This window comes from Podarcis filfolensis, assembly GCF_964270895.1.
Source record: "Podarcis filfolensis genome assembly, chromosome: 1".
Taxonomy (NCBI): Eukaryota; Metazoa; Chordata; class Lepidosauria; order Squamata; family Lacertidae; genus Podarcis; species Podarcis filfolensis.
This window is the reverse complement of record NC_139604.1, coordinates 122,743,263-122,756,163: the sequence shown is the minus strand read 5'-3', so window position 1 is coordinate 122,756,163 and position 12,901 is coordinate 122,743,263. Positions and strand designations below refer to the sequence as shown.

At 44.4% G+C, this 12,901-nt stretch overlaps 2 protein-coding genes across 5 annotated transcripts in view; one reads left to right on the top strand and one right to left on the bottom strand.

The window, feature by feature from the left end:
• The window catches only part of LOC310766010 (uncharacterized protein), a 776,685-nt gene that overhangs the window by 535,513 nt on the left and 228,271 nt on the right, over positions 1 to 12,901 (top strand). The window lies entirely within an intron of this gene.
• KIF26A (kinesin family member 26A) overlaps positions 1 to 12,901 on the bottom strand; it is a 159,059-nt gene that overhangs the window by 20,204 nt on the left and 125,954 nt on the right. The gene's annotated exons all lie outside the window — the stretch shown is intronic.

Below are 12,901 nucleotides of genomic sequence, written 5' to 3'. Positions count from 1 at the left end.
CTCCAAATGAAAACTGAGCTCAGACTTAAGATCATGGCCACTGGGCCCATCACCTCCTGGCAAATAGAAGGGGAAGAAATGGAGGCAGTGAGAGATTTTAATTTCTTGGGCTCTATGATCACTGCAGATGGTGACAGCAGTCACAAAATTAAAAGACGCCTGCTTCTTGGGAGAAAAGCAATGACAAACCTAGACAGCATCTTAAAAAGCAGAGACATCACCTTGCCAACAAAGGTCCGTACTGTGGTACCTCGGGTTAAGTACTTAATTCGTTCTGGAGGTCCGTACTTAACCTGAAACTGTTCTTAACCTGAAGCACCACTTTAGCTAATGGGGCCTCCTGCTGCCGCTGCGCCACCGGAGCACGATTTCTGTTCTCATCCTGAAGCAAAGTTCTTAACCTGAAGCACTATTTCTGGGTTAGCGGAGCCTGTAACCTGAAGCGTATGTAACCCGAGGTACCACTGTATAGTTAAAGCTATGGTTTTCCCAGTAGTGATGTATGGAAGTGAGAGCTGGACCATAAAGAAGGCTGATCGCCAAAGAATTGATGCTTTTGAATTATGGTGCTGGAGGAGACTCTTGAGAGTCCCATGGACTGCAAGAAGATCAAACCGGTCCATTCTGAAGGAAATCAGCCCTGAGTGCTCACTGGAAGGACAGATCCTGAAGCTGAGGCTCCAATGCTTTGGCCACCTCATGAGAAGAGAAGACTCCCTGGAAAAGACCCTGATGTTGGGAAAGATGGAGGGCACAAGGAGAAGGGGACGACAGAGGACAAGATGGTTGGACAGTGTTCTCGAAGCTACCAGCATGAGTTTGACCAAACTGCGGGAGGCAGTGGAAGACAGGAGTGCCTGGCGTGCTCTGGTCCATGGGGTCACGAAGAGTCGGACACGACTAAACAACAACAACAATTTCACCACCCACACAGGAAACGGTCTTATAGTGAAGTCAGACTGTTGGTCAGCGTTCGAAATTCGCTGGGTGCCAGACGCATTTTGCACCTGGCTATTGACCACTTGCGACCAAGTGAAGATGCCAGGGCACCATTCTGGTGCCTGACATCTCCACCATCTGGAGGTGCATGCCTGGCGATCCTTGGATCTGGACTGTTTTCACACACTAACAACACATCCAATAGAATTCTATCTGTTGTATTTTATCTACACAACCAGAATGAATTTTAGGAACCCAAAAATATGACTTTCAAGCCATCTGCCCCAAAATGACAACTAGGCATTCAGTTTTGGTGACTGTAACCCTGGTTTAAGGAGCCATTTGGCACCTAGATTATACAGTATATCTTAAGTTTCTAACGCTGCTTGGTCCACCCAGCATAGCACTGTCTATGCCACTTGGAATTGGCTTTTTGACAGGGTTCTTTTCCAGCTCTGGCTAGAGATGCTGGATATTGAACCCGGGACCTTCTGAATGCAAAGCATATGCTCTACCACAGAGCTATCTTCTGCTATGGCCTGTGGACTAGCACAAGAAACACTGTTCTGTTCTATTCATTGGGCTATGGCCCTTCCCCTAAGTAACAGAATGGAGGGAGGTTCGCGTATTTATCATCTGAAGACTGTGACAAGTGTTGGCTTGCAAGAATGAATGGGGCAACAGGGAAATAACCTTGTATGTAGAGCACTGACATCACTTCAAATGCCGTGCTTTTCCATGGAGCCTTCACACACTCAGCTGCCAATCATTTAAAAGCACATGGTTGTCAAGCAGGGAGAAATTAAGTTGTGCAAATGCAAGTGTGAACTAGCCTACAGTCTTGGTAGTATCTGCGATAGTCGTTACTCCTCCAACTCATCTCTAGGGCTGGGCAGTATCAGGTTTTCAACACTGCGATATATCACCAGCTAAACATTGCGATATACGATGTCTGAAATAATAATGGAGCTATGCAGAGACATTGACTGGCTTTATGGTTTTCCCCACATTGCAATTTTTGCATCACACACACACACACACACGCACACACACACATTGCCAGGTCAAAAATTGATACATTGATACATTGCCAGGTCAAAAATTATGAAACTGATATCACAATATGGACTTCAAACCCGTTTTGGACAATATATTGATATATTGCCCAGCCCTGCTCATCTCCTCTGCAGTTGCCCTGATACAACAGCTTCCTTGGGGAAGCAGGAACTCCAAAGCACACACACATTCTAGCTGCCCCCTTCCCCTCTATTCTAAGAGGAGCACCAGTTCAGAGCGCTATGCTGTGCCCAGATATAACTGCTTATTTTATCCATCTCAAGAAATATTCCTTGGCACGCAGCACTGTACATCTTTTTTCCAAATAACAAAGAGGTTAAATATCTACTGAGGCCTCCTTGGCTAGGAAAAAAAAATGTTGCTCTCAGGAACGCAACATCACTCAAACACGTTAGCTCTGCAAAGTGGTTCTCTTATTCTTCTGCTGTTTGGCTTTCTTTCCCTTCTCCGCCTCCCCCAGCGCCTAGGCTGATATGAATATGAAAAGACAGTCCTAGAAAATAAGCGAACCTTAAAATAAAAGAAGCAGTTGCTTCAAAGGGGGGGAAAGTGTATTGTAGGTGACACATTCAAGGCTGCGTGAAGCTCCTAGCAGTGCATGCGTGCTAGAGAGCTTCCTCCGACCTTGACATATCGCCAAGAGGGCGGGAAAACGCTCCTCTCTGTGCAAAAATATACAAAGAAGAGGACACCACTTCAAAAATGCACCGAATTAGAAGGAAACTGCAAGCACACGTCATAGAAGAAGAAGAAGAAGAAGAAGAAGAAGAAGAAGAAGAAGAAGAAGAAGAAGAAGAATTTGGATTAGATATCCCACTTTATCACTACCCTAAGGAGTCTCCAAGCAGCTAACATTCTCCTTTCCCTTCCTCCCCCATAACAAACACTCTGTGAGGTGAGTGAGGCTGAGACTTCAGAGAAGTGTGACTAGCTCAAGGTCACCCAGCAGCCGCATGTGGAGGAGCGGAGACGCGAACCCGGTTCACCAGATTACGAATCTACCGCTCTTAACCACTACACCACACTGGCTCTCCAGCCAAATACACCGGTAAACTGTGTTTATCTGCACTGAGTTTTACAGTTAGTGTGGGATGGTGGCTAAGGTAATCACATTTCCATCCTGACCTTAAGAAGAATGTTACCTTCAACATCAGCAATTTGCTGTAGTGTCTTAAAAACAATCACTTGGCTATACGAAAGGATGTAAGCCAAGGCTGACTCTTTTCACACCCAGAGCCTAAAATGTCTTCCCATAATGGCTCCTATACTCTTATGTTAGGCCTGTAAACAGAAACAGAAATTATAATCATAATCTTAATAAATTCCAAGCGAATAAGAGGAAAGAAACCAGGCCAACATATTCCTTAGGAGTTTGTTGTTGTTCAGTCGTTTAGTCGTGTCCGACTCTTCATGACCCCATGGACCACATCACACCAGGCACTCCTGTCTTCTACTGTCTCCCACAGTTTGGTCAAACTCATGCTGGTTGCTTCAAGAACACTGTCCAACCATCTCATCCTCTGTCATCCCCTTCTCCTTGTGCCCTCAAGCTTTCCCAACATCAGGGTTTTTTCCAGGGAGTCTTCTCTTCTCATGAGGTGGCCAAAGCATTGGAGCCTCAGCTTCAGGATCTGTCCTTCCAGTGAGCACTCAGGGCTGATTTCCTTCAGAATGGATACGTTTGATCTTCTTGCAGTCCATGGGACTCTCAAGAGTCTCCTCCAGCACCATAATTCAAAAGCATCAATTCTTTGGCAATCAGCCTTCTTTATGGTCCAGTTCTCACTTCCATACATCACTACTGGGAAAACCATAGCTTTAACTGTATGGACCTTTGTTCTGAGGAGTAATTTGAGCTAATACCTGCCAGAACCCAGCACTGGGAAGGTGTCTCCTATCTAGAATTAAGGGTTGGCTCTTGGAAGGATTGTTTTCACTTCCTAAGTATCCTTTTTGAAGAACTAAGCCAACCCATAGTTCCCACTCAGCTGTCTTGTGTGTAAATGCAGCAAGAAAATTAACTCTTCTCTCCGTAAGCTTTATGGGGTGGACAAGGACATACAACATAAATAAAAACGAGTCCAATTCCAACTTCTCCAGTCAAGTAATGTGTACAAAAATGCACATATTAGAGTGCACATATGTGCATAATTTTAGGGGAAATGACATACAAAAATATCTGCCACTGGGGGAAACGGCTTGGTGCATATTTCTCAAAGCTCCACTTAATACTGAAACCAAAAACCTGTTTATTAGTTATGTTGAAGAATTTTCATGAGGATTTTTAAAAAAAGAAAAAAGAACCCTCAACAGATTACAGCAGAATTGTGGAGAACTGAATTTTAGGAAAAACAAGAAACTGAGAGAACCAAAACCGATGAATTTGTCCAGCCTTAGCCCCAAGCAGCAAAATGTTTTGGGGCCAGAACTGCTTTTCTTCCCCCCAATTCCTATCCACTCTCTATTGTGTCTCTCAGACAAAGCAACATGGAAGTAGCCAGACAACTACGAATGGCAGCAGAATCCATGGTTTTGTGGGTGTAAGGCATTGTCTCTATTTTCCTGGGGTTGCCTCTAGCTCTCTGCAGGGAGATGTGAGGCCGTGAGAAGGGGTGGAGGAAAGCAGGTGAGGAGGAGATCAAAAGGACATCTCAAGGGGAAAACTTCTTTTTTTTAAGAGACTTACAGGCCCATAACCATGGGGGCGATTAAAGTGTTTCAATCACAATTCATCGCCCTAGGGATAAAGGTGATTCCCCTAGAGGCCACAACCTGCCCAGTCAACAAGAACAAGAGGAAAAGCCCAGACTTGAACGCCTGAGGACATCACCACCCGCATCCAGGGGAGCTGAGAAAAAGCTATACACTTGCAAAGTCAGCGGCAGAAAGCTAGCAATTTCGAGGAGTAAAAACAGGATGCGTCATCATCATCCTGACACCGAGCCCCTAATTTTCATAATTCATTGTGCCTTGCCCTTCCCCTCTCCTCTCACAAGTATGCAATCTCAGTTATGCACACTGATGACTGAACAAATTTAAGGGGATGAAAACACCTGCCATGTATTCAAATGCTTTTATTCCCTTAATTAAGCGTTTTTTAAAAACTTATTTTTTCTCTCCTGTGCAACAAGAACAAGTGACCTCATCTGAGAGCGAGGGAATTGAGGACTTCGCACAAAAACACTGAAAATGAGTTTGAATTGGCTTCTGGTGTACACATGTGCAAAGAATTCAAAAGTTACTTTCCGAAATGATGAAACAAGAGGCAGAGATGGCCACCAACTTTGGCGGCTTTGAAAGGGTTTTCTTTCTCCTAGATGGAGCTACCTTCCCAGGTGGATGAGCCCCATGTGAATAGAAGAAATTCATAGAGGATAAGGCTACTTAGCCACACACTCTTTTTGAAGAGCTAGGGCAAGGGTAACCAATGTTATGACCTCCAGAAGATGTTGGACTACAACTCCCATCATCCCTGACCACAAGCCTTTCTGGCTGCGGCTAATGGGAAGTACAGTCCAACGACATCTGAAGAACACCATGTTGGAGACCCAAGGGCTGGAGAACTGCAAAATGATTTCATTCGCACCATCGCGGTCACAGAAAGATATTGAAGATGTCTGCCAAAATTTGTTCAGAGCATGCATTTGTATACCATATATATCTATATCTCCATCTGTGCATTTGACAAACATTAAAATCTGAAGAGAAACATATGGTGACCTTTTCTGTCACACTTGAATATTCCTTGGCTTTCAGTTCCCTTCTTTCTGCCTTTTTAAAAAAGGACCTAAATCAGATGTGCCTTTTGGCTTAACCCATCAGTCCTCATCCCTAGCAAAAATGAAGACTACATGACTGTACATAACTGCAGATAAAGCTCTGTTGTACTGCTTGACAGGAGCTGAACGCAAGCTAGTGGAGAACCAGTCTGGTTTGCTTGTTTTCTGTTTAGACTTCTGTGTTGCTCTTCAATATAAAACTTTCAGGGCAATATACATAAAAACCAACTGAGCTAACTGGTGTTAGCAGCAAGTGAGGAAACTGGGAGAGCCTGTTTGCAAGCTATTTATTGGTCCCTCGCCCTGCAAGCTCAAGCCTGAGATACCATCTTTCCTGATACCAAATGTCTTGTAGGCATTTAGGGCAGGTAAGCGCTGTGGGTTAAACCACAGAGCCTAGGACTTGCCAATCAGAAGGACGGTGGTTCGAATCCCCGGGACGGGGTAAGCTCCCGTTGCTTGGTCCCTGCACCTGCCAACCTAGCAGTTCGAAAGCACGTCAAAGTGCAAGTAGATAAATAGGTACCGCTCCGGCGGGAAGGTAAACGGTGTTTCCGTGCACTGCTCTGGTTCACCAGAAGCGGCTTAGTCATGCTGGCCACATGACCTGAAAGCTGTACGCCGGCTTCCTCGGCCAATAAAGCGAGATGAGCGCCATAATCCCAGAGTCGGTCACGACTGGACCTAATGGTCAGGGGTCCCTTTACCTTTACCTTTAAGCCAGAGGTAGCGTCTCTGTGTCACACAAAGTAGTAAGTCACCAAATGACTAAACTGAGATGTCAGGGTAATCAGAAAGAAGGACTTTTAACACTATATATTGTTGACACTATTCTGCTGGTAGGGGACCTCTGTTCCATAGGCCCATTCAGGCCTCCCAATTTGGCCCGCAAGACCATTCTGGCCAGGCCACACCCACCTGACACTCGCCTGACATGTGCCATCAGGTGTGGGGCAGGTAAAGCTACAGCTGTACCCTAAAGCCTTAGGAATGTGGTCCTGGTTGTTTTCAGCTGTGGCTGGCTGGCATTCAGTGCTGTTTCGCTCTGCTGTCGATAGCAAAGCGCACTGCTTTCGGCAGATATCAGAGCACCCAAGTGGGATGGATATCCGGCCGAAAGCAGCACAACTTGTATTTGGCGCCAAACTGAAACAGCACCAAACACAAACCACCCTGCAAAGGAATAACTGGGAACACACTCTAAGCCACGTGCTTCCAAGTGCTCCTTTGCAATGCAGCAGGAGTTGGACCCATTCCTGCCATCAGGTGAAAAAAAGACTGCTCACCTATCCAAGAGGCTCATATGGGGATGGCCACTCTTGAATTGGGCCCTGTTTGGAAAAAGTAGTCCCCGCCCATCAATAGGACTACTTCCTTCTCTTTTGCTACAACAGGGCAAGGGGCAAGATGGCAGACGTGACTTTCAAAGACCTAAATCCACATTGGCCGTGCAATTTCAACTAGCCTGTTTCTTTGGAAGGCTCTCTGCTAAGAACCAAGCTGTAATTTCTGCAAATTACCCTAAAACAAACGCACGCAAGGCAGCCCCACTAAGCATCCTCATAAGAGCGGATGCTTGTCTTTATTCATGAAGCCGTCTGTATTATGCAAATCACACAACTATCTTGCTAATTAACTGCCTCTGTAATTCATGTGGGTTTTGTACACTGTAGGTTAACATTAAACTGCTGAACTTCCCAGATTTATATATTTGAGCCAGTCTGGGGGGAGGGGGAGGGGGGGTCAGTAGAATTACTAAGGGAAATCCTATTAAATTCCAAGCCTGTTTGGTTAAAGAGAGAGAGAGAGAGAGAGAGAGAGAGGAGAAGAAGAAGAAGAAGAAGAAGAAGAAGAAGAAGAAGAAGAAGAAGAAGAAGAAGAAGAAGAAGATAATTGCATATGCTGAAAAGGCTTCAGGGGTTTTCATGTGAGTAAGTAATTTGGAAAGTTCCTGGAAATGGATGGGCAGGAGGGTCAGGGTATATCTGGCAAGGAACTGTTAACAATGGGTGTTCATTTAAATGTCAATGCAGTGGATGGAAGGAAGATATCCTGGGAATGTCCTTTTCTCTCATTGATCTGGTTGTCAACATATAGCAGGAGTCAGGGAAAAAGAAAGGTTACCAAAGCAAAACATACACATGCACACAAGTTGTAATCCTCCTGTTCCTGCCACTTTTAAGGGCAAATTAAGTGGATATATGCTGAAGTCGGCAAAAAAAGAAAGAGAGAACAAAGATTTCCCCCTCCTTTCAAACACTCATTTATGCGTACACAGCAAAACATTTAAAGAAGACTTGTAAACGGCACGAAAAAGACAATTCTCTTTTTAGCATTTTTTCTTTCTTTCCTAAGGGAATAGTCCAATATAGGCAGAAAACAAGCACTGGGTTGTTATCAATGAAGTCAACGGGCCACTGGGCTATTCAGATGGGGCTCATCCACCTGGGAAGGTAGCCCATCTAAGAGAAAGAAAACTCTGATGCAAAAACCCCACGGCTTTCAGGGTTATCTTTGGAAGAAGAAAAGGCTAAGGTGTAAATCCTACACAAATCCGGAGTGGAGTCCCTAAGGCCTTGTACGCCTCCTTCAGGCAACTCCTGCAGCCAAGCTGGTGCCAAACATGTCCTTTGGACCACATCAGCAGCCCAGGACCTCCATACACACTGCCCAGGCATTCGACTTCAGTTCTGGAGGCGCACTCCATTCTCTCTCAAGACAAAGCAACAATAACTGGGCGATTCATGTCCACTGAGTCTAATGGGTCTACGATGAGTATTACTTAGTTGGATTCAACCCAAGGGGCCTTCAACAACCACCCAGAAAGCAGCGGAGGATGGGGGCAGCAGCAAAGAGGTCCAGGATTTAAGGCCCATTTCCTTTCCTTCCTGCTCTTTCTATGTCCCCAATTGAAATTGCCCACATTCTATCTAACCAATGGGCCACGCCGCCATAACATGTAGTAGTTACAGCCTTAGTTCAGAGTTAAAGGTGTTTTGTGGATTTAATTGCAACTGACAGATATATAACCCTTGCAAAATTGGTTTACTGTGTGCAGTTCTCAGATGCCCCTCCATGTACTGCTTCTGATAGCATATGGCAAATTTATATGCAAAAATGGCTACGCTAGGAGAGACTGTCAAACTCTCATGGGAGAACGTCAAAGAAGCACTTTTATATTGTCGCCGTTAGAAAGTGGCCTCTATTAAGCAAAAATTGATTCCCTGCTTCCCCAAAGGTGTGCACAAAACCATTTTATTTTATTTTATTTTCAAAGTAGGCACAGAATAGAAGAAAATATGTATTTTCTATACAATTTTCCACCTTTGGTTTCATTCATTGACCGTATTAGCTGGAGCGACTTCATCCTACTGTGCGCATTAATCATTCATATAGCTGCACAATGCACACAGGCTGTCTGGGGGCTGTTTTTTAGGATTGTTTTCTCTTGTTTTGCTTTACAACAATCCTATGAGGGAGATCACCACGAGTTTCATTTTCCAGAGAGGGCTATGGAGGGTCTTCAGCATTCAAGGGAGGAGAGAGAGAGGTACTGTAGATGCCTTTGACCCAACCGTAGGCATGGACTGAAATTTTTTCCAAGGGAGCAAGATGATTTATATTGGAAGCTGCATTCCAGTCATTAGGAAACAAGCGGCAATAAAGATGACAAAATTAAGTAGCTATTTGTTATCCATCAAACAACTATCATAAGGAGAAGTGATTAGGGCATACAAGCAGCTTAGGAAAAAGCCTACAGGATCAGTAAATCATGTTAGTGGGACTTGGCTATGGCTTGGGGAAATGAATAAGAAAACAAAAAAGACCAAATGTCATTTTAAGAAATGATAGAAGGCAAAACGCATGATTTTTCCAAGTACGTTGTTGGATGATTCAAGTTCTCTCTCTCTCATGCAATCATGGGCATGCGCGTGCATGCACACCCTTCAATTGTCTGACATCAAAGGATTCTGTCATTCCAACAATTGTTGTTTTCTTAAAAAAAAAAAAAAAACCTGACAGGAGCTTAGGAAAAAGACAGGCACTTACAGTTACTCTGGTAAGCGATGCTGCGCTACAAAGCGTGTACAGAATAGAACCCCAGGAAAAACAACATTTTTTCACAGGGGAGAAGGGAAGTTCCTTACTAATCTACATAGGTTGGGGGGGGGCAGTCAAATTAGAATGCAATGCAGCAGCCGTTGCAAAAAGGATGTCTTTTTTTTTTAATACCACAATCTGATAAATTATCTTAAGTAGCACATTAATGTCAGAAATTGAGCATAATCTAACTTCTTTTGGTAGCAGTATTAAATGGCTTTCAAACATCTTTCCTACTAGTCTGACATTAAATTTAATAGCACTCAAAGAGACGTGAAAAAAAATGTTTCGGTTTTTCTTTTTAAAAAAAGGGGGGGCCCAAACTACAGCACTATTGCCTCTTAACCAAGATCCTGTTGAAATGATGTGAATTCTGAGGTTACTGGCACTTCTAGGGAACAAGATAAGTAATTTGCTGTGTAACATTAATCAAATTAACAGGGCCATAAGCATTCCATGTTGTATGTGTGTGGCCTAGCACAGAGTTTCATCTCTCAAGCATGGCTAATAGACTTGGAACACAGGCTTATGCATTCATTTTCTCTCCGATATTTCCAGTACAAATGCATCCCTCACCTGAACACCATTTGGTGGACATTTGTATTGGGACATAAATTTAGGAAAACATGAGCAACGATGGCATCACCTGTTGACTTTGCCTGTAGATGGCTTCACAGGTGCCCAGCATGGTGCGAAACACTCCTCTGAGTTTAGTGACTTGGGATGTTTGTACTAGCAATGAAGGTGTCCTCGGAATATTCCCACTATTGGCTTAAATTAGAGGTTCGGTGCCGATGCCAGTTTAACCGTAACGGAGCATCATCTCTGCAACTACATGGTTAACCCTAACCAGGCAACGAAAGCCCACTTCTACTCTGGTTGCACAGAATGGCTGGTTTGGTGCAAATGTTACAATAAACCATGGTTAGAGTCAAGAGGGTAAAGGTAGCAGAAGAGGAAGAGGAGGAGGAGGAGGGGGAGGAGAGGGGAGGATTTGTCTGGAAACCTTGTGGTAGGGAACATTTTTTTACATGGGAGAGACTTGAGGGAAGATTGGGGAATTAGCAGCTGGGGGTCTTTGGTGCCAAACACAGCCCCTTTAAGAGAATTATGGGGTCCCAAAGTAACAGCCTAGAAGGTGTGGCATAACTGACAGCTGTGGCAATGAGGCTTACCGCCACGTCACCTTAAAGGTTGGGACAGACTGAGAACTTTGACCTCTCAAAGTGGTCTTCCAGCAAATCTAGTTGCTGACGACGACACTAAATTAGCTCTTTCCAGCTCCATGATTCCATGAATTAATTCTGTCATAACTGTGCTTAAAATGTTAACACAAGTCTATGCTCCTTTTTCAGCTCTCCAGAAACGAGTTCTGAAGTTTAAAGCGGTAACCTTTTCTCTAGCTCAATCATAAGAGCCAGCTTTCATCTGACAAGGTAATTTAGAGAGATATACACTGGGGGGAAATTCTTGCAAGTTGTAATATGTTTCTTTAGTTCTTGCGCTCCTTTATTCGGTTGTTTTTTTTAAGGCACTATTTCACAAGAGGGGGGAAATCCAATGAATGACAGTAATCGAATCAATGGGGGCTTAATTTGCTAAAGAACAACACATGTTTAGATTCTACACTCTTAACAAAAGAATCCCTCAAGATTGGCTTTTCTGCGTGTATGTTTATGTAGTCAAAAATAATCTGTCTGCAAAATCTCTAGCAAGGAACTGAATCTGTAGTGGTAGCCAACAAGCTGTGCTTAATCAATTCCTGATTTATGCCCTCTGGGCACGGATGGGATTGTTCCCAATGCCACGTCTGTCGGTGAAACCTGAAGTTGCCCGTGTAGGAAATCTACCTGGCTGTTAACAACACTGGTGAAACTCTCACACTAGTGGAAAACTGCTGGTGTGAAGGAAATTCTGGATGTACCAAGGGGTCGGCCAGCTTGGCCTCAACCAAGGACGTATGCCCAGGGGGCACAAAAATCGTGCTTCTCCACTCTGGCTCAAAATGGATAGGAGACAACCTGCCCATCCACACTCTCCCCAGGCAGCTGCTACACTGCTTTGGGTGGCCAACATCTCCTTGCCAAGGGCACAAGGGATGGTGGAGGGGTAGCAGCTCCTTGCCAATGGAACAAGGGATGGGGGGCGTGCACAGATACATCTTCTTGCCCAGAAGGGAACGAGGAATGCCAATACGTCTCCTTGCCAAGGGAGCCTAGCGATGCCTCTAGATATAGTTCTAGGCATGAAACAGGAAGAGCAGAATCTAAGTGCAGGTCCTGTGTCTGTGCAGGAGTCAGTCCTACTGTTGATGATGCCGTAACACTACGTGTACAAAATAAGTGGTGCACATGGAAAGAAAACAGAGAGCCCAAGATTACTGTCTCCCCCTCAAACTCATGGACAATGCAAAGGATAGGATTGTAACTAGCTTACTGCAGCACAGCCCCAGAAATATCCATGTGCAGGATGGGATCACACCATCTAGGAGCAAAGAAATAGGAGCTTGCTGGTGGAAACTTTGGTGGTGGGGGGTGCTTAACCTATAGGGGTGGGTGTACTTTGCACAGACAACAAAGACTCATCAGCCAGGAGAACCAAAAATATATAAAGGGAATAGCACTTGAGATCTCAGCCTTGCCTCAATACTTTAGATATCAACATGAACCAACTCCTCTTCTTCAAATGAAGCTGCAAGGCCAAGGCACTCCAAGTAAGCAAAAGAGGCTGGCTCATCAGGGAGAGGAGCCCATCCCTCAAAGCATGATTCCTGAACATCCTTCATTTCTTCCCTGTAAATGCTCCAAGGAAGGAGAGGGATGTGTAGAGCTACTCACAAACACCAGCGACCACAGAAATGTGTCCTACCACATCCTCACTGCAGTTAAGACAAAAAAATACTGTAAAATTCTAAATATGTTTCAAGTATAGGGAAATAAGCCAATGTTAATATTCTCTGCTGTTCTCCAGAACCCTAAAGAGCCATCCACATTTTGCACCATTAG